Genomic DNA, 23,063 nt, shown 5'->3' with positions numbered 1-23,063 from the left:
GGCCTCTTCCTCTCATCTGGGGCTGGAACATCATGTTCCCCTACTGCTGCTGTGGAAAATTCCCTTGCACCCCTGTTTGAGCTGTTTTAATCTGCATCACCATCGCCTTCTCTTTCAACTTTTTCTGCTTCAACTCAATCTCATCACTACAGTATTTCACATACTGCAACACCTCATCAATCGGTGTTGCTTGCTAGCAAATCAAGTGACTCTTAATCATCAGGCTAATTTCAGGTCTCAGTCCTTCCACAAATCTGAACACAAAATGGAACATGTCTTTCGCCTCGATTGTTTCTGTACCACTGTAAAGCTTGAATACCTGCAACAATCTCTCATAATAAACATGTATCGACTCCTTTGCTTCCTGAGCTGTCCTTTCAATCCTCTGCCAAACAATATTCTTGGGCAAAATTCTCGTTTTCAAAAACTCAGTCACCTTATAGTAATATTTCATTACCTCCAGAGCTGGTGCACCTGTATTTTTGTCTCTCTCCGGTTCACTTGTTGGACAATCTACACTCCTCTTACATTCAAACCACAGATCAGCTGGAACCACTATCTCTAGTAATGTGTTCAAGTCTTCCCATAGGCACTTTGCAAGTTTTACAAACCTGTCTCTCAGGTGATACCACTCTACTGGCTTCTCTCTCAATTTTGTATGATCATTTGTAAATGACAGAATGCCACTTCTGCTCCAAGGGACACGGACAAAATTTCCCCCTGGTATCTCTCTCATTGGTAAAATTTTCACTGGATCTTTATCCTGCAGCACATTCGCAGTCAGCTCCACAGAATCCCCTTTTCTCTTGTCTCTTTTCTTTACCCACCTGCCTTCCCATTTGTCTAATGCTCCCCAGGTCTGAGCACTTTGAAGCAATTCCTGAAGGTGTGCTTTCATTACGGCAAATCTCATGTGTTCAAAATCTTTTGTCTCAAAATCTAATCTGTAACCCCTTTTCAAATGCTTTGTTTTCTCTATTTCTATGCCGTACTTCTCTGCCAAGTCTGCTAATTTCTGACGCACATTGCTCACTTCTCTCGTAATCTTTGGGCACAAATATCTCAACTCTGCCTCTGTGTAGGATTGTAACCTGTTCACCCCCATAGTTCCCAAAATGAGTTCACCTGCTTCTACGCTTAGTCTAGCACAATTCAAATTCTCCTCTCCCTTAGGAAACCTATGTGGGGTATTCAACTTGTCTAACCATTCAGTCAACTGCTGAGCTGTCAATCCTTGCAACAAAATGTTAATTGCCTGGACTGGTGGCACATGCTGTGCAACTACATTCGGGGTCTGCAGTGTCAATAATTTCAAACTCTGGCTAACGTTCAACCCTGCCATAGTATTTGGAAGTGCTACAAATGGACTAAGGTCTAGCAATGATCTCGATCCATCAAAGGTCTGTCCCACAGGAGAGACTACCTGAACATTTTCATTATGTCCTTCCCTCATTATATTCTGGGACATTGCTCCCTGTTCACCTAGAGTCGTTTTCTTCTGTGCAAATAATGGTACAGCTGGACCAACAGTAATAGTAGTGATATAGCATCTGGGGCTGGTCTGGCACTTATGCTCTGTGAGAGAATAACTGCCATATTTTTATTCATCATTGGAGTCATATTTGACTTTGTCCCTGTTACTGGAGTGAATCTCGTCATTACCTGCGGCTGCACTTGGGGTAGTAAAATTGGAGTTGGTTCAGTCTGAACCAATATCGTTCTCGGGTACACCTGTTCCGTTGGCATCATTAAGTTCGAAGTCGTTTCCAAAATGGGCACATCAGGATAAATTCTCTGAACCTGTGGCGGTTGCATCTGATTCTGTACTCCAGGAGTTGTAGCCACATTAAGACCACTCTGCATTGCATTTGTGTCAGGCTAGCATTAACCGGCATCGGACTAATTGTCTCATTAACCTGTATCTGGGCTGTCGGATCAGCACTGGTACTCAGACCACTCTCATGTGCTGTATCTGGAGGTGGGTGACCTCTCAATAACTGTGTAATAAACTCATCATCATCCGATTCCTCCTCCACTGCTGAAGACTTTCTAGCCTCCCTACTCTCGGGTGGACTTTTGATAGTCATCCTAGGAGCTTTCCTTCCTTCTTTCGCATTGTCCTGTGTAATTGCCAGAAACAATTTAATTCCCCGCAAAGTCTCCATCCTCCAAACCCTCTGAACACTGTCCCATCTAGCCTCTGCTAAAATCTTTTCTGCCTTTCTCATCCTGCTCTCGAATTTCTGTTGCTGTTGCTGTCTGGCTACTAACTCCCAAATTGCTAATGCCTCAAACGAAGGGGCTTCGATCCATATAGCACCATCCTTAAATGCCCCAAAACCCTTACATTGAATGTCCCATTGTAGGAAACGCTACGTTCCCGTCCTTTTCTGTCAATTTGCACCATTGCTTTAGCCAAAGACATGGCGTGACACCCTTTTCTTCCATTACAATGCAAGCTGGTGTACCTTCTGGTGGAATAGCCTTGCCTATACTCGTTGTAATGTACATATCTCCCCTTAAAGCACTCTTTAAGGCTTTGAAAAATGTCATCTTTTCAACCTTTTTATTATTCAAAATAAAATTAGGAAGTGACTTTTAATCCCAAGTTTCCTTTCACCTACGTTCTCAACCAATTGCCCCTCACGGACGGCTGCCAATCTGTGCACGACCCTTCTCACTAATCGATCTATCACAGCGCAGCTCCAATGACGTCATACTCACATGTGCTGCGGCTGACAATGTCTTGCGGCTTGTCCTCCCAAACTCTGATTCACACAAACTAATGCAAAAATTGCGAGCACTAATCAAAAACAAAAAAACAAAAAATAAAAACAAATCTGCTGGTTTACTACAGGAAAGGTAACACAATCGCTTCAGAAACCTTATGGATTTTTCACTGACGGTTCTTCCCGCACTTACAGCTACTCCTTCTTTCTCGGTCTCCCAGATTCGCAAGCAAAATTCGAACCGCAAATTTTACTCTCAACTGATCAGTGGGTATGTTCTGGTGCACATAAGCCTCACCACATCTCAGTCAAAATTTTCTTTCACTCACTTCACTCACACTCTGACTTGTTGACCTACTAAACGAGACAGATTACAACAAAAAACCAAGAGTCTCAAACACTTTTCAATATATTACGTAGTCTTAGACCACGAAGGGTCCGTACATCAACAACCACTTGGACAATTTTTTGAGCACAAAGCGCCACACACATGTGAAGTTCGACGACTTCTCTACTCTCACACTGTGGAGTACGCACTCTCCTACTACAACTTCATTTGGAGTACGCAAACTCCCTAAACCCCTCACAAACCTCACAATTGCTGTGCAAGCGCAACCTACTTCATTCACACTGTCACTAGAACGCTGAGAACATCCTCAAACAAACATTAGCAGGATCCAGGATTCTGGGAAAGTAATTTCCGGGCTTAAGGGAACATTTTAGCTCCAATTAGCATCATTGAAAAACAAAATCCAAATCTAAATAATAATGAACTCTCAAAGGATCAACTCATCAAGCTGTTACCATTTCTGGGAACAACTATACCATGCTCTTAGGGAGACAAACCTTCACCTCTCTTGCCGTCTCTGTGAACACCTGTCACTCTGTACCGGACGTCTATGATAAGCTCTTAAGGAGACTAACCATTACCTCTGCTACCATCTCTGTTAGCGCATCTGACCTTAATAAGTAAACTTACAAGGGGACGCGAATAGGTCGATGAACCTTTTGACTCGCAATTAAGATATTCTTACCATAGCTCCAGTACATGCAGATCAATAATCATCAACAATCAATAACAGTAATAATCAATGGAGTCAGTAATTGTCACACACCATGACTCTTCAGTTATGAATAACCACACCCTTTAGTAAAAGTTAGAGTATTTATTTCCCTATATTAACAATGCTAAGGTCATGTAGATTAATCTCAAAATCACATGAAACACATACAGAAACAATACTGGCTGTCCAAAGCGGCGGAAGAAACGTAATCTAGTCAAAGCTTGAACTACAACACATTCTAAGGCTATGGTGCAATACATTAAGTCTAGCAGAGAAATTCATCAAACATATTTAGCACAATTTAATTAGTGATGATCCTTAACGAACACCAAATTAACATCAGCATGTTGGGCTTCATGCAAAACAATTTAGTAACACAAATTTGGAAAAACATCTACCTATGGCTCTATCAAAACAATGCAGTTGGTACCTAGAAAGATAAAGCAAATATGCATAATAATCAACAGCTTAATTTGTAATACCTATCCTCTGTGTGGATCAGCAAGCAGAGTCAGTCTTCATCCTCAGGACATCAGTCGATCAGCAAGGCATCAGGATTCAGCATCAAAGTTCGGAAAACGCAAAGTCTTTAAGCATTAAAGTTAAGCATGTCTCTTGTCAAGACGCAAGGTGAGCAAGAATACGCCTTTCGGGCAATGATGATATGGCAAATGCAAAATGCTTAAGGCAACATGCTAGGGCAAATGCTGGTTTCTCCTTCGTGCAGCGTTGTTAAATGAAAACTACCAAAACTACTTCCCAAAACCCTATTGGTCAGTCAATCGCGTGTCCACACTTTGTCCAATACAACTAAGACTCCAAATCTGTGAATTCTACTATTACTCCGTTCACATGTCATTGATTGGTTTGTCTTGCAATGTCCTCATCATCCAGCTTGCCAGGTAACAATATTGTTGCAACTTCCACTCCAGTCAGTATCTCCATTGTTCTCCTCCTGAGACAGTCAGTCTCACACAGATTACACACAAAATGTTACATTAGTAACAACAGTATCTTCTAGCAGTCGATTCTCATGGGAAAGGTTTCTTCGGCTACAAGCACATAATACAAAATGGAAAATCACAGTTTAACTCTCTAGGACAGCCATTTATTAAACATTAAGAAATACAGCTTTGACATGAAACCTTCCAAGTAGGCCAAGACATTCGCTAAGTTAAGGCCTACAATTACTAAAGCTAGAGCATAATGCATAACCCTTAATATGACATATTACTACATTAGTCAAACATATATTCAACATTTCACAATATTAATTTACTAGTAAGTACACTGTGTGAACATTGGCGGCCACTCTTCGTAATCACATTTTCAACTGCGTACATTATTTTTCTATGTTATTTTATTTTCTACACAAATCGCTCATTCGGAATACATGAACACTTATTAATAATTTTTATTAAAACACCTGCACTAGAAATGTGACACTTTTATTCTGTAGTTGCTGTAATATCTTGCCCACCACAGCACAGCACATCGATTGGCTGGTGGTAGATGCTTAGGTGAGTGTGGTTCGCATAGGAAGATCAGAGTAGAGGGGGTGCCGAAGGCTACTGTGATCTGCTGTACAGGAATGGGTGAATGTAATGTGCGGGAAGGGGGAGGGAAACCTGGAGGAGGGTGTTGAAGGGTGAGTGAGACTGATGTTTTTGTGTGCACAGGGCCGCCAGTGCAAAACCAACAGAGGTCTCTGGTATGCCAGCAATCTAGCACTGCCGTTGTCTCGTTCTTCGGCCTAAAAAAACTCTCATTGTTTATTCTAGAGCAGAACAGCGCCCAGGGTTGTCAGCGGTACCTAAAACATTTTGGAATTTCAGGTCACACAATTCTAGGGCACCCATGCCCATGCATATGTTTTGCACGCAACGTATATACTGTATATTGGACTTCTTTAGACATGCAAGGAAAAGCAGTGCCAGTATTGTGGCCCACCGCAGTGGCCAACGTTCAAGGCATCCAAACCAGTGGCTAAAAGTACTCACCTATTTGCAGCACTCACGCCCTAAATATAGCGGGAGGACTAACCAACTGACCGTGACCCAGAGAACAGAGAAACACAGAACGGAAGAAAGAAGGCAAAAGACAACTAAGAGAACAACGAGGGAGGCAGAAACGTTGATGAAAACAGCAGTTGCAAGATAAGATAAAATCAAAGCAAGTGTAGGATTGTAGAAGGGAAAGGTAACATCAACCCTGGCATTCGGCAAACAAAACATTTGGGTCTCTGCATTTATGTTTTTACAAAATTGCACACTGCCCCCCAAAGGTTGTCACTTATTAGCAGCAGACATCTCTCATGTTCTTATTGTTGGCATAACTATAGTTCACCCACAATTAAGTTAATCGTTCAACCGAAGGACAGCTCACCCTGGGATTAATACCACCAAAATACCCATGTAAAGAATGGTCCATTAATTTCACAGAAAGCGGTATCCATTCTACATCAACATAAATGTATGCTTCCCAGTGTCCAAACAAGATGAGAAGGAAATGCTGATAAAGTTAACTCATAGTGAAAAGGATGATGCAACTCCAGTTCCAAATACCACTTTCATGAAAATATTAACCTTCGGAACAAAATATTGCTAATTTGCATAGAAAAAACTACATGTGTAGAGATGTAGAAACAATGAGAGACACCACAAACTATGGGCAGTAACCAGAATGAACATTAGACTATGCTTTCTAATAAAAACTTTCCACATCCTACACGTGTTTACTGCCAATATGGTCCATTAGATAAGGCCTACTTGTTTACATTAACACTGACCTGTGGCTTTTCTGTTCACTGTAACCTCATCCTGTAGGTGCCAGCCCTAAGTAAGCACACCTGATATTTCCTCTCATACATAGTATAACTATGAGTTACATCAGCCTGCCAGACCCAAGAGCATTGTAGCAGAAAAGTTACCCTATGTTATTGTGTTATAATACATTATATCACAAATTCTGCAGCATAGCTCCTGGAGGTAGGGAATAGGTAGGGGTGAGACTCAGGGTCGGCTTTAGCAATGCTGGTGCTGGTGCAAGAGTCTTTTTTGCCGCCCCATGACCTCCACGAATTCCCTCACTAATACTCTCCAACAGTACCCCTCGTCACTCCATCACTCCATAGTGCCTCTCTCACATACATTTCATATTTTTAAACCACTGCTCATAGTTCACACGCACACTCAGTTTTGTGATCTGCATGGTGTATTTTCTTTGCAGCAGGCACATGATCACTCTGTGCTACTTTATGATGAGTCAATACTGCCACTAGACAAAATTTGGATCTCTCATCAGCAGTAACATTAGTCACTAGAGTTATCTTGAGATTTTTATTGTTGCCTGAAATTGCTGGATGTACAAGGAAGTTTGCATGCTTTTAAACCCATAAGTTATTAATAAACACAGCGCCTCCCACCAAAATCAGTGCAAGGGGCTGCTGCACCAGTCATACCACTCTAAAGCCAGCCCTGATGAGCTTGGTAAAGAACAAGACCAACCACACCCAGGCAGGGTAACAACCTGGCAAGCTTTAACATGGTTATATGAAAACGTTTGAATTTCCAGAGCTATTAAAAAAACAACTTGTCTTCTTTTCAAGGACATCAGCTTTTGAACAATTAGTGATTGAAACTGATAAACAAAGCACATCATTTCAAATGTTTGGACATCATTTTTGTCGTCGTGTGATGCATTTAGATACTTGAGATATTGTGAAAGCAGAGAAACTGGGATCAGGCCTGGCTTCCACACTTGAGACCAAATTGTGTGATTCTATGCAACTCTTTCTCTTGTGACTGATTTAGTGGACTATAAATGCCTGTCAATGCAGTGATATAATCTGAAATTCGATGGGGAACATTTCAGTAATTTAGCAAAATACCTTTTTTTGAATTATGAAACAACTTTGCATGTTTTGTTGCATAATTTACTTGCCAGTTTCATGGATCAGCTCCTGTATGGGCTCTCCCTTTTAATTTCTTAATTTGGCCATTTTTAAAATAGCTAGCATTCGAAAGAAAGGTGATTGTAATGGTACCATTGGTCAAGCCTTTGGAGTCTGAAACATTTCCTTGGAATCAGGCTGCATCACAGGGGCAGCATTTTGTCCAAAGATAAAATGCAGTATTTTTTTTACAGAGGGATGGCGTGAATTCTTGCTGGAATAGTAGTACTTATCAAGAGCAGAAGTGAAGGACTGCACGTAGCCAGTTCCTCCCCTCTAGCAATCTCTGTTGGGCTGCTTTTTTTTCCTCTATCTGTCCATGTGCAGCATGTATACCAGCTCCCATGGAATGGAAGTCACAGGGGTACTAAGGCAGGTGTAGGGGCTCAGAGACAAAAAGACCAACATTGCTCACCAGTTTCAGTGGTGTGCAGCAAATGTTGACCTTCCAGCTTCCTGGAGCACTACATTCTGGGAGAATCACATGGTGAAGATTCTACATTATTCCTGCTGATTTCTTCTAGGCTTCTGGCGCTGTGCATGCTGGAAAAATCAAGGGACGCAAGGCAGGCTTGAAACAGTTTTCCAGATTTGCTACTGCCCTGTGTGAGATCCTTACAGCAATATTGAAATTGGAATATCTTTGTTTTCAGCACACTCCACGTCGGGACCTAGTACACTACTTTGAGATTGCACACAGTATTCGTACTTACTAAACTGGATTTTCATTGGAGAGACGAAAAATACCCAAATTGATTCTGAATTAAGACTTGTGATTGAATTCTATATATACTCATGACTGGATTGAATGTACGCCCTGATGAAGCATAGGAGATCATACAACATACACCGAAACGCATGTTGGCTACGTTGTTGTATACAAGGGTTATTATGTAACCAAAGATGAAAATAAGCTGTTGCAATCCAAGTCACATTGTTGTAATCTGGGAAGCATTGTATGATCAAGGCAATACTGTGACTCTCAAGATCTAAACTAGGAATAAAGGACTACCTGAGAATATATGGACTTGTTGATGTTAAACTACTTTTGGATTGCTTTGTTCTATATTAAAAGTCTCTGCTCATGTATCGAGGGTTTAAGGTGGCCCCTTTGTCCTCCTTAGAACACCATACCACACAGTTTTAGGGTACGCTTCGGTTTGTGCCTTGTTATATCTGGACATTTATATCTAGGTGTGGGGCAAGGTCCAGTGCAGCGCCAACAGGTCACCTTGGGCAGCACTAAGTCCGCAGGGTGAAGAGGTGCTTTTCAATGTTGGATGTCCAAAAGATGGACTTAAAGTAAGTATGGAGCAAGGTCCATGGCCACACCAACAGGCAGCCGGGGGAGGGGCTGGGGGCAGAGGTTCAGTACAGCTTTGGGTACCCAGTGTTAGTCAATAGTGAACGGTCTGGTTAAAAAGAGGCTGCAGGTTTGGATTGAGAAGCCAGTCAGGCTGAACCAGTAAGTGGACTCAGCTCTCATAATGCTCGGGGATGTGGGGACACATTAGGTCCTCTTCTCCACAGGCCAGTGGCGACAGGTGCAGAGGTGTCTTGAGGCGTTGGGTTTTTGTCACCTAGAGCACTCACAGTCTAGGGGGCCTGCAAACAGAGGCAGCATCAGTGAGTCCACAGTGGGCAAGTCCAGGGTGAGCTTTGTCTCCAGAGGGCTAGGGGACCACTCTTTCACCATTGGCCCACTTCAGCTTAGGCTAGGCGGCACGGTTGCAGTGGTGCTTTCCAGTGTCAGTTTTTGGCAGTCCTGGTCCTTTCAGGTCTCTTGGGTGGCCTGCAAGATGCAGGGAAGCAGCTTCACTGGTGCACAGGAGTCCCTGGATCTTTGTTGAAGACAGGCAGTCCTCCCAGGCTTTTAGAGGGACAACAACTTGCAGGACGAGACGATTTTGGTGCAATTTGGTGGGAACAGCAAACAAGCCAGCAAGGCTGGTGCCAAGTCAGTTGTTTCTTACTCAGTCTTTGCTTTCGTGGCTCCTTCTTTTTCATTGGTTAGTAGGAATCTCCTTTTCTGGTGCCAGGGGCTACACTAAATACTAAATTTAGGAGTTTTTACTGGAGTGTAGGGTAGTAGCCAATGGGTCACTTACCCTTGGGGTCACTATGCCCCCTATATGACCACTTCCTGTGGGAAGTGGGCATAACCCTGTATCAGAGTTCCTAGTTCTACCATCACCAAGATGGCAGACTTTCAAAAGTTTGTGTGCACATCAGGCAGCTCAAATTAGGGGTGGTACTGGCCTGAGAGGTGGACACACCTCTCTGATTACTAATGTTTCTGTCTGTCCACATGCCAAATGGGCCCTGTGATCAATTGGTCGACATCACTTCTTTGAGAGAATCCAGATCTGCATACCAAGTGCTGTGAGCTTCTTTGAAGCCCCCTGCCTTGGAATGCAGATTTGTAGGTTATCCTGTTGAGTGAGGTGTGTAAACATCTTTACCAGAGCAGGCTTTGTTCCTGACCACCCGAGAGCATAAGCCAGGCTGGCTAAAACTAGTCAGTCAGCACACTGGTTGTTGGAATGTTTTCAGGGGGAATCTCAAAGGTGCCATCAGAGTGCGTGTGTTAATAACTGGCATCAGTGAGGGCTTATATATATGAGGTGTTTGACTCCAAACATTCCTAATTTCAGTGAAGCCATGATGTAGCTGTAGAACTGATATTGGCCAGTGTCCACACATGTAGTTCCCTGTCCACTCACTATGTCTAAGAATCAACAACGACATAGTAGGGGCATACCTGCTACTGCAGATATGTCCTCACATGTAATATAATGCACCCTGCACCACCAAGTGGGCATTGTTTATTACGTTATATTTGGTGGGTTCAAGTGCTTCCGGGGATGTGGCCTTTTTTGGGTGGGGAGTGGCAGTTTAATTGATTTCGTCACTTTATCATTAACATACAGGCTCAGGGTTCATGATTTTGCTATCTTATCCAACTACATAAGCGACCACTACCCACTGTCACTCGTCCTTGCGATAGGGGGCTCAGTCCACTAAGCTGCTGTTAACACCCCTTGTTGGACCTGGCCCTTTTTGCAGGGTCATCCCCAAACTTTTTGCCTCCTCTTGCTATTTTTTCTGACCAGTTTCTGTTGGCTTTAGGTCCCTGGGCACTTTACCACTGCTAACTAGTGCTAAAAGGCATATGCTTTCTGTGTAAATTGTATTGATAATTGGTTTATCCATGATTGTCACATTTGATTTACTAGTGAGTCCCCAGTGAAGTGCACCAGAGGTGCCCAAGGCCTGTAAGTCAAATGCTACTAGTGGGCCTGCAGCTCTAATTGTGCCATCCACATGAGTAGCTCTGTCAACATGCCTCAGACCTGCCACTGCAGTGTCTGTGTGAGCAGTTATAAACTGCTGCATTGACCTGGCAAGTGTACCCACCTGCCAGCCCCAAACCTTCCCTTTTACTACATGTAAGTCACTCCTAAGGTAGGCCCTAGGTAGCCCTATGGGCAGGATGCAGTGTATGTTAAAAGTAGGACATGTACTGATGGGTTTGCATGTCCTGACAGTGAAATACTGTCAAATTCAGTATTCACTGTTGCAAGGCCTATCTCTCTAATAGGTTAACACAGGGACTGCCTTTAAATATCTTTTAAGTGCAGTTTCCCATTGAGAGCAGATAGAGATAAAGAGTTTGGGGTCTCTGAACTCACAGTTTAAAAATACACCATTTGGTAAAGTGGATTTTTAGATTGTCAGTTTAAAAATGCCACTTTTAGAAAGAGGACATTTTCTTGCTTAACCATTCTGTGCCTCTGCCTGCTTGTGTATTCAACGTATGGGTCAGACTGACAGTTGGTCTGTTTGTGAATTACCTCTAGACAGTGACACAAAGGGAGCTGGGGTGTAGCCTCCATATCCTGATGAGTCTCCTGGGCTAGAGTGGTGAGGGAGGAGCTGACACTTACACCTAAGAGGGCTGTGCCTGGCCTCACACAATGCAGTCTCTAAACCCCTGGTGTGTGTCTTGGGGCCAGGCCTGGGCAAGGCAGGATCTTATGAACCACAGAGACTCTCCTTTGAAAGTCTTCAAAAGCAGAAAGGAATATAAGTAGTGGACCCAAAAGCAGACTTTTAGATTACTTCTGGAGTCAAGAAGAACCTCTCCCAAGGAGAAGGAGTACTGGGCCTTTTCCTGTGAGTGTGCTTTGCTGATTTGGCCTGCAGTTGCTGCTTCTGCCTGAGAGAGGACAAAGACTGGACTTTGAGGTATTTTCCTACTTGTAAAGTGTCTCCAAGGGCTTGGACTGAGCTTGCCCCCCGTTTTGAAGTCTCAGGGCCATCAAAGACTTCCTCTGCCAGCACCTGGACTCTCTTGTTGAGACTCCTACCCTACCAAGTAATGCCCACTCCAGTCCCTCGGCCCTTAAAACGTGAACCTGATGGAACCAAGGCTGAAATCCATGCACAGGAGCTGTGCGGGGGAAAATTGACACATCACCTACAATGCGGCTGTAAAAACAACGCACCACCTGCATCGCCGATGGAAAGTTGATGCACCATCTACATTGCGGCTGGGAAATCGATGCACTACGTTGATCGCAGCTGGAGAAAAGACGCAACACCCACTTGCAGCTGCTAAAATCAACGCATCCTCACACAGAGCAGTTCTTCACCACCGTGCAGCTGGATTTCACACGCATCATCGCTGGGCGTCAAAGTCATGGTGAACCTGCGCAGATCTGAGGTTGCCAATCTGGAAATCTACGCATTGCTCCTGTGCGGGGGAGAAAAACGAAGCTTCACCTACCTGACCGTAGAAGAAACCTCGCATGGCTTCACCTGCGAGTAAGGAATAGATGCATCACTGACTTTTCCGGCACACTCTCGCCCGTGCAGCTCTATTTTTGACGCAAACCAGAAACTTTGTGTAACATCAATGCATCCACTGTTTTCTATGGAGTAAGACTTAATTTAAACATTCGTAACTTTGCTTGTGTATGTTGTATTTTTGTCGTTTTGGTGTTGTTTGATTTATATAAATATTGAATATTTTTTTAAACCAGTGTTGCTTCCATTTTTTAGTGTTTCGACTGTGTTACTGTGTGTGTTGGTACAAATACTTTACACATTACCTCTGAGATAAACCTGACTGCTTGTGCCAAGCTACCAAGGAGGTGAGCAGGGATTATCCTAGGTGTGTATCTCCCTTACCCTGACTAGAGTGAGGGTCCCTGCTTGCACAGAGTGCAAAGTGACTGCCAACCAGAGACCCCATTTCTAACACTTCTCCACTTTGTTTCCATTTGAATAAGGGGAGCAAACATAAATGGGCACCTCGGGACTCTCATGTAAACCTCAGAGGCCTTTTAAAGCAGAACAAGGAAAAGTTTCATATTTGCTTGGATCCCAAGGCTAACTTCAACCTTGTTTTGCAGACCTATGAGGGAATTTGCCATAGCATCTCAATCCTCTTGACTAAGGAGGAATGGCTATGAGTTCTAAAACCTGGAAGGTGGCTTGATGCAAGGGGCTCCAAATGTCATAGGGATCTTGTCCTTGCTCTCAAACAGGTCTCCAGGGACAAAAGTATAGTGAGAGCTTGTAGGGCGAACTATAAACTAGCAATCACTGAAAGGAAGAATGTTAAAAAGGAGGGAAGCCTGTGATAAGTTGCATGTTGCAACAAACAGCAAGTATACTCAGTTTTTCTGGGAAGTGGAAAATGCTCCCTACTTTACTAATACTCATACTACCACCATTGATGTGGTTATCACCCCGAGAATTTGGGTGGAACACTTCTCAAAGCTGTATGGGAGTAACCTGGGTGAGGTCAATTCTATGGGCCCTTTTGAACATTGTTATACCTAGGTAGGCACTAAGCTGACAAGTCCCTCATTAGATGAGGTATTCTCTGTCGTGGAGAAGGACACAAGGAACAAGGCCTCAGGGCCAGACAGGGTACCCGTTGACATCTTTTTGGATAATCGAGTTCCTTGGGCCCCAATTCTGACTAATGTATTATGTTCTGCAATTGTGAATGACCCCACAAATCTTGTTCCAGTGCTATTATTGTGCCCATATTCAAGAAAGACGGCAGGACAGATTTGCGCTGTTATCGCCCTATTTCATTCAATGATTCCACAAGTAAAATCTTGGGACGAGTGCTGCTGGCTAGGCTTGAATCTTGGATTATGGAGCAGGGCTGTCTTTCCGATGTCCATTATGGCTTCAGGAAAGGTTTGGGCACGGTGGAGCAGTGTCGTAACTTGCACTTAATCATATGTACATGTACTTTTGTCAAGAAAGGGTGACTGTACATTGCTTTTATGGACTTGTCCTCTGTATTTGACTGGGTAGACAGGGGCAAGCTGTGGGTTAAGATGTTACCAATGGGTGTCAAGAAACTATTGGTATTTTATCTTGCCACATTACATGAGGATGTTACAGGTCACATCAGATATGGCGTAGATGGAAAGTGCATCTACCCTTTTAAGGTGACACAAGGAGTGAGGCAAGTATGCGTGCTTGCCATGTCTTTATTCTGCCTTTCTATCAATGAATTAGACAAATGTTTAAGTGAGGTGGAAAAAGATTCCCCTTCGGTAGGTTCTAAGAATTTACCAGCTCTTTTGTGCGCTGATGATTGTGTACGGATGTCAAGGACAGGTGTTAGGCTCCAAAAGCTTCTAAATAAATTTGTGAACCTCATGAGTAACCTGGGACTGAAGACGATGTCGACCAAGTCTGATATGATGGTTATGGGTGGTACTTGTACGAGTTTGAATTTGTATTACATTCTGGGGGGAAAGTTAGCAGTGGTCCATACAGTCACGTATTTTAATCTCCCTTTTGATAGTAGGAGTGATTGGTCACATCTTATTGATATCACGTCCTTAAGATTTGTGAAAACCATGGAGGGTATTTTTAAGTTTTCAAGGAAGCTAGGGTCTAGGACCCCCGATACTCTGCTTGCCACTATGAGGCATGGTGCCATTCAATAGTCACCTATGGGGCTGGTGTGTGGGGCTATAGGGATGTGTCAAAGTTACAGGCAAAAGAAAATGTTTTTCTCAGGAGAGTATTGGCAGTTCCTAACAGCATATCAGGCCTTCTATGTCAACTAGAGCTAGGCATTCCTCCTCTGCAGTATAGAATTGGGTTGGACTTAACTCTCTACATCCTGGAACCTAAAGGTTCGCCAAGTGCCTAACTGAGTTTGCATCCTGTTTCTGAAGTCTCAGGGACATCAAAGACTTCACCTGTATCTTGCTACCAGGACCTGGGCTCCTCTGCTGTGACTCCTACTCTGCCAAGTGGTGTCAAATCCAGTCCTGGGCCATTGGAGGTGAGTGTGGTGCTGCAACTCAAGAAAGCAACGCATCAACCCTAGTGAGTCAATTGGAACTGACACATCGAACCAGACATGTCAGTCAGAACCAGCGCATCCGCTGCAAAAATGACGCCTCCCCACTGACTGCACCGAAGACCTGGACACCGCTCACTGACTGCATGATGCAACAACTCCGACTTACAACACAGCCCTGACATGGCCGACACAGCACCTGGGCATTGGAACTGGTACACATTGTTTCTGGACATTGATGCATCAACGACTATGCCCAATCAGGAAATGACACACCGACTTCAATAGGGACACATCCTCTCCTCCGATCAACGCATCGTCCCCGAGCATCAACACAACATAGGTACTGTCAGAGGATGTGCGTTACTCCTGTACATGGCCCACACTCCATTGCAGTCAGACTGAACTTTTGGATTTTCCCCGGTCCAGCCTGACCATATAGCCCCGGTTGGAGCTAGTGACTTCTAAGCACTGCATTCTGATTTAATTGTCACGACTCACGTGCTGCTTGCACCTGGAAACCGCAGATCTTGTGGCGTGGGTCTTGAAGGTTCGGCTTTGGCCCAGAAAGGGGCGACTCTTTCTAGTAGCCACGGTGCTGTAGGCAATGGAACCGCCAAGAACAGACCGTGCCCTTTAGAAATAGTGCCAGAGGGAAAAAACCCCAAAAGGGGAAAAAACCTCCAAACAGTGGATTCCTGAAACAAGAACAAAAAACCAGGAATCAAAAAGAAACAAAAATGCAGGTAAACACGAGTTTGACAAGATTCAGAACCGAAGGCTAAGAATCAGGAGCGAAGACACAATCAGAGCAGATAGTGTTGCAGCGCAAGGAAAGGGAGAAAACAGAGCCCTTATATACCAAGAAACAGGAAATGACCAAACAGGAAGTAAAGACGCCATCTTAGATAGGGAAGAAGTAGATAGGACAGAATAGAACAGAAACCATAGAAAATAGGGAACAAGGAATGCTGGGAAGAGAAAGGTAATATGGGAAGGGGGAAGACATAAAGAAAGGACAAGAAAAATGCCTCAGAAAGCAAAGAAGAAAAAGAAGAAAAAGAACATGTAAGGAGGGGTCAGAGGGAAACAGGGACGCAACAGAAGGCAGAGCGAGGCCCCAAGTAAAATCTGGGGCCTCGCGCGGTACACAGCAGGCTCGGGGCGCGCCGCGTCCTGAATGTTCGGCTCGCGCCGCGTGGTGCGGCGCGACAGTAGGTCCCCCCCCCGATGGTCCAGGTTTGAAGGGAAACAAACGATGAAAACGAGAAATCAGAAGAGGGGCGTGAACAGAAGATGCATCTTCCCAAGAGCATTCACTGAGAGGATATCCCTTCCAGTGAATCAAATACTGAAGAAGTCGGTGAAAAAGGCGAGAGTCACAAATTTCCTGAACCTCATATTCAGACACATCATTCACCAACACAGGAGGAGGACAAGGAAACTGACGAGAGAAAGGGTCAGGGACAAAAGGTTTGAGCTGGGATACATGAAAGACCGGATGAATTTTCCAAGTATGAGGCAAGCGAAAACGAACAGTGACAGGATTGATCAACTGAAGAATACGGAAAGGCCCATAATAGCGATGCGTGAACTTATTTAGAGAAAGGCGAGAGGGCAAGAATTTGGAAGAAAACCAGACTTTATCTTGAGGGTGAAAATCTGGAGTGGGTCCACGTTTCTTATCTGCGATCTTCTTCATATATCTCTTGGTGTTCAATAAATTAGATCTAATTAGCCTATGGAGTTGCAAGAGACGTGTGGAAAAAGATGTAATTGCAGGCAGAGGAGAGGTAGATTGAGGAGAAGTAGGAAAAGAGGTAGGATGATAGCCATAGGAACAGAAAAAAGGAGTAACCTTGGAGGCACTATGGACAGTATTGTTGTAGGAATATTCAGCAATAGGAAGATAAGTGTTCCAGTTGCTTTGGGTGGCATTACAAAAACAGCGAAGGTATTGTTCTAATCCTTGGTTCAAACGCTCGGTTTGACCATTGGTCTGAGGATGGAAACCGGATGATAGTGCAACATTGATGTTGAGTGTCTTGCAAAAATATTTCCAAAACCGGGAAATATACTGAGGTCCTCTGTCAGATATAATGGTATGTGGAAGTCCATGGAGACGGAAAATATGGTCGATAAATATCTGGCTCAATTCTTGAGATGTAGGTAACTTCTTTAGGGCAGTGAAGTGAGCCATTTTAGTGAAAGAATCAACAGTGACCATGATAACCTGGTTTCCAGCTGATGGTGGAAGTGAACACATAAAGTCAGTGGAAATAGTATGCCATGGAGTTGGTGGAACCGGCAAAGGCTGTAGTAATCCTGCAGGTCTGGTACGGGGAATCTTGACTTGAGCACATATGGGACAAGCCTGAACATATCTTTCGACATCTGATTTCCAGGTAGGCCACCAGAAAGATCGCGAAAGAAGTTCTTGCGTGGCCTTGATGCCTCTATGACCAGCAACCGGTGAATCATGGCACATCTGTAATGCCTTGTCTCGAACTCTGTTAGTAGGGAGGAATAACAGATTCTGATGATAATAGTATCCTTCTTTCTTGCATAAAAAGGTTCTTAATTTCTCTATTTCGCTATTGGACAGGCTGGAGTACTTCAGTTGTACCTCCTCCAGAAAAGATTGAGCAACTCCAATGATCTTACTAGGCTCCAGTAGAAACTGAGACGGGGAAGGAGTACAGTCTGGATAACGGCGAGACAGAGCATCAGCCAGAACGTTTTGAGATCCAGGAATATAGGTGATGTAAAAGTCATACTGACTGAAGAAAAAGGCCAAACGGGCCTGGCGACTATTTTGGCATACAAAATTACGTAGACATTGCAGATTACGGTGATCTGTTCTCACCTCGAAAGGCTCCTTGGAACCCATCAGAAACTGTCTCCATTCGCTGCAGGCTGTCTTCAGAGCTAACAACTCTCTTTCTAGTACTGAGTAATTTTGTTCAGCTGTAGAGAGAATATGGGACAAATAGAAAACAGGATGTTCAAGACCATCATCCTCTTGTAGTTGGAGTAAGACAGCTCCAATACCTCTTTCGGAGGCATCGGTAACTACAATAAACTGTTTGTTGGTATCTGGGTGTCTTAAGATGGGAGCTTGAGTGAAAGCCTTCTTTAAATCTTGAAAAGCTGTCTCAGCCGCCTTAGTCCAGACAAACCCCGGCTTTAGATTTTCCTTCTTTAAAGTATGAGTTATATGGCTGGTCTGTTTAGCAAAGTCTTGAATGAACTGCCGATAAAAATTTGCTAATCCTAGGAAACATTGTGTTTCTTTAATAGAAGAGGGAGAAGGCCAATCGAGAATAGCTTGTACCTTTTCTTGGTCCATAGCTATGCCGGTGGGACTTAAATGATAACCCAGATATTTGACTCCCGTCTTATCGAACTCACACTTTTCGGGTTTACAGGATAGTTGATGTGCTCGGAGTCTTTGGAGGACTTGTTTCACATGAGAAGAATGGAGATCGGGATGTCTGGAAAAGATAAGGATGTCGTCTAAGTAGATTACGACTGTCTGGTTCAAGAGATCGGAAAATATTGAGTCCATAAATCTTTGAAATATTGCAGGGGCATTCGTAAGACCGAAAGGCATGACTTTGTACTCAAAATGACCAAATGGTGTCCTGAATGCTGTTTTCCACTCGTCTCCTTCTTTTACACGTAAAAGGTGGTAAGCTCCTCGAAGATCCAACTTGGTAAAACGTTGAGCCCCTCTGACTGCCTCTAGAATATCCTTGATGAGGGGCAAAGGATAACGATCCTTTATTGTTATTTTATTTAGGCCTCGAAAATCCAGGCAAGGACGAAGATCTTTGGTCTTCTTAGGTACAAAAAAGAGAGGAGCCCCTGCCGGAGAAGACGATGGAACAATGAGACCACTCTGTACATTTTCCTCCAGATACTCCTTAAGAACTTCCTTTTCAGGTTCCGTGAGAGAATACATCCTCCCAAAGGGGACGACTGTTCCAGGTTCCAAAGGAATAGCACAATCGTACTCTCGATGTGGAGGTAATACAGGTCTGGATGGCTTTTGAAACACGTCTTGAAACTCTAAACAATGTTCAGGAACTCCTTGGACAGTATTGATGGAATATTCCGTAGTACTCTTAATAGGTGTTAATCTGTTCGGTGACCAATATTTGTCGGAAGCAAAGCAGTTCTCTTGACAAAACTGTGAGGACAAGGAAATTGTCCGGGTTACTCAGTTTACATACGGATTATGTCTTGTAAACCATGGAATTCCGAGAATAATGGTATGGTTGGGAGATGAAATGAGATCAAAGGAGATGTGTTCCTGATGATTACCAAACTGTAAATTTAACATCAAGGTCGTAGTATCGACTGGACCTGAGGATATCAAGGATTCATCCACGGTGTGCCCTTGTTCAGGAATGTCTTTGGGTTGTGTGGGAATCTGTTGATTAGTGGCCCAAGTCTTATCCATGTATATACCACTAGCACCACAATCTAATAATGCCATAGTTTTTTCTTGGCGGCCATCAGGTAGTTGTAATATGACAGGTAACATGAACAAGTATGTGGTATTGTCATTAAATGAACTGATGGAAGGTATAGCCGATGATCCCGTCCCCTCCCTTCTTACAGAGGACGGGACGTGGCGTTTCCCGAGGGTCTTGGTGGACGTACAGGACAGGTACGAAGCATGTGACCAGCAGATCCACAGAATAGGCACAATCCCTTCTTCCGTCTGTCTTCCCTCTCACTCGCTGAGAGCGGCCCTCGAGTAGCATCCACTTGCATGGGTTCCCCTTCTATGTCTCTAGCAGGGGGACGAGATTCCTCAGAACGAGGCAGATACATCCGTGGAGTGCTTGGCTGGGAAGATCCTCTACTCCTTCTCTTCTCCATTCGTCGTTCTTGAAGACGATACTCGATGGAAAGTGCTTGATCCATCAGGCCACAAAGATCTTCAACTCTGGTGGAATGTACTAATTCATCCTTTATTTCTTCCTTAAGTCCTCTGCGAAACAAAGTTACCAGGGTACGTTCCACCCAAGTGGTCTCTGCCGCTAACTGACGGAAACGTGTAATATATTGAAGGACATCTTGGGAACCTTGCTGGATATCACATAATGCTTCCTCTGCCGAGGCTTCCAATCCTGGACGACTAAACATTTGTTTGAAGCGGATCACGAAGGCAGAATAGTCCGACAATACCGGATCGTTGGATGACACCATCGGGGTTGCCCAGGCCAAGGCAGGACCGGATAATGCACTGATAAGATATCCCACCTTTGTCCTGTCAAGAGAGAATTGGGTAGGTCTGAAGGCGAAGTACACCGTTAATGCATCCAGGAATTCACGCAGTTTAGTTGGTTCACCAGAGAAACGAGGAGTAGAGGCGGAGATAGTCGGAACATCGCCACTGCGGAAGGCCAAAGCCTGTCGTAACACAGCGTTCTCATTGCGCAATTGTTGCAATTCCTGAGCTTGTTGTTGAATAGTAGTCAGAAGAGATGAATCAGGATCTGCAGCAGCCGCCACTGTATCATCCATGGTGTCAGAAGACGTCGGAATGGTTAGGCGCTGCAATCTGTCACGACTCACGTGCTGCTTGCGCCTGGAAACCGCAGATCTTGTGGCGTGGGTCTTGAAGGTTCGGCTTTGGCCCAGAAAGGGGCGACTCTTTCTAGTAGCCACGGTGCTGTAGGCAATGGAACCGCCAAGAACAGACCGTGCCCTTTAGAAATAGTGCCAGAGGGAAAAAAAACCAAAAGGGGAAAAAACCTCCAAACAGTGGATTCCTGAAACAAGAACAAAAAACCAGGAATCAAAAAGAAACAAAAATGCAGGTAAACACGAGTTTGACAAGATTCAGAACCGAAGGCTAAGAATCAGGAGCGAAGACACAATCAGAGCAGATAGTGTTGCAGCGCAAGGAAAGGGAGAAAACAGAGCCCTTATATACCAAGAAACAGGAAATGACCAAACAGGAAGTAAAGACGCCATCTTAGATAGGGAAGAAGTACATAGGACAGAATAGAACAGAAACCATAGAAAATAGGGAACAAGGAATGCTGGGAAGAGAAAGGTAATATGGGAAGGGGGGAAGACATAAAGAAAGGACAAGAAAAATGCCTCAGAAAGCAAAGAAGAAAAAGAAGAAAAAGAACAGGTAAGGAGGGGTCAGAGGGAAACAGGGACGCAACAGAAGGCAGAGCGAGGCCCTAAGTAAAATCTGGGGCCTCGCGCGGTACACAGCAGGCTCGGGAAGCGCCGCGTCCTGGGGACGCGCGGCGCGAGCCGAATGTTCGGCTCGCGCCGCGTGGTGCGGCGCAACATTAATCTTTAAAAACTCATAACTTGACTTTTGTTTGTTGGATTTTTGTTGTTTTGGCCTTGTTTTACTCAGATAAATATTGGCTATTTCTGTAAACTGTTGTGGTGTTTTCACTGCAGCATACATATAAAGAGGAAAAAACATACATTGCATAAAACCAATCATGCCAACAACGCTGACATGCTTGCCCCGTGGTGCATTGATGCCTGCATTGGTGCTCAACAGCAATTTCTGTGCCAGCGCTGGCTGAAAGGACAGAAATGCATGGTATCACATAAATACAGTGCATTCCTGCCCTTTTGATTTGGCATAGGGCAGCGCTGCTAAAAGGCCTGCGGCGCTGACATACGCCACATGTTTGTAAATGAGGCCTCTAATTTCTAACACAGAGAAACAACAGCACCAGCTGCTCAAGGCCTCCGTTGGCAGGCACTTTTGTAATCCATGACTGTGCCCAGCAGTGACTCCACGTCCTCCACTGTGGCTTTAGTCTCATTTTGCATTCAAAAAGTGTTTGTGATGTCTTGGGAAACTAGGGTCGAAGATCAGCAGAAATTAATCAAAATGAGGCAATGATTGTCCAGGACAGTGAGACAACAGATGTATATATTTCTTGCGTTTTACTTAATTTACTTGCTTTCTTCTAGCATGTTGTTATTCTGCAGATTTTCTCATACTGCATTAATAATCTTGTATTGGTGTGTGCTGTGGCATGGCTTATTTGTAGGTGTCTCTGTGAGTTCAGATTGAGGGCGAGCGTTTCTTAAGAGCCATAACCGAGCAATTTAGAGTTGAGGCTGAAAGCAATGCAAGTATTTCACTGTGCATATCACTGTGTCATTAAGATGTTCAAACTACTTGAACATCCGATCTTTGGCCTCTCTGCATTGTGCACAGAGCAGTGACGGCATGTGCCACCTTGTTATTATGAATATATAAGTGAATGAGATGCAAAGAAGTATGTGCGGAATACAAGAGTGAAAACAGGGTGAGGAGAAGAAATCAATGATGTATGAAACATGCAAATGGAGTAGCTCAGAATGAGGTGGGAGGAAAGGGCTGTAAGTGCCTCACAGACAGGCTGAAAAGTAAAGTAGTGCGAATGGAATACCAGTATGATTGCCACCTCTGAAGAGCACTAATCTTTCCACCTCAGTAATAGTATAATTTTGAGGTTTAAATGCTACACATTTCTTGTGGATCCATAGCCTTCAGTAGTAATTTGGTGGGGCCCCCAGAAGTCCTTCAGATGTCAAAATTTTAAGAATCACTGATGTAAAGTGCTCTGACACCCTACATTGGGAAGAATAGCACTATAAAAGAATTAAAGAGAAAAAAGTTGTGGTATTTAAAGTGTTATTCATGTAAATACTGGCACAGACAAATACATCTGATATTTTTAAAGTGCACGCGCGTCTCTTTTATACAGGGATTGAACAAATTTAAAAACTTGCTTCCAAATCCTAGTTTCTCTTGTACTTGTGAAGTGATAACAAGCTGTGCATTTGTTTCCCCTCCAATGCACTGACATTTAGGTGTGAGGTTTCAGATAGCTCCCAGCGAAGATGCTACTGGAATAAAAGGAGGGCTATTTGCCATTTAAATCAGGCCTTTACGTTGGGCCCAGCTGGAGGCGAAAATAAAATAGCTC

The sequence above is a fragment of the Pleurodeles waltl genome, chromosome 9 (assembly GCF_031143425.1).
Source record: "Pleurodeles waltl isolate 20211129_DDA chromosome 9, aPleWal1.hap1.20221129, whole genome shotgun sequence".
Classification (NCBI taxonomy): domain Eukaryota; kingdom Metazoa; phylum Chordata; class Amphibia; order Caudata; family Salamandridae; genus Pleurodeles; species Pleurodeles waltl.
Note: the sequence above shows the minus strand (reverse complement) of the source record.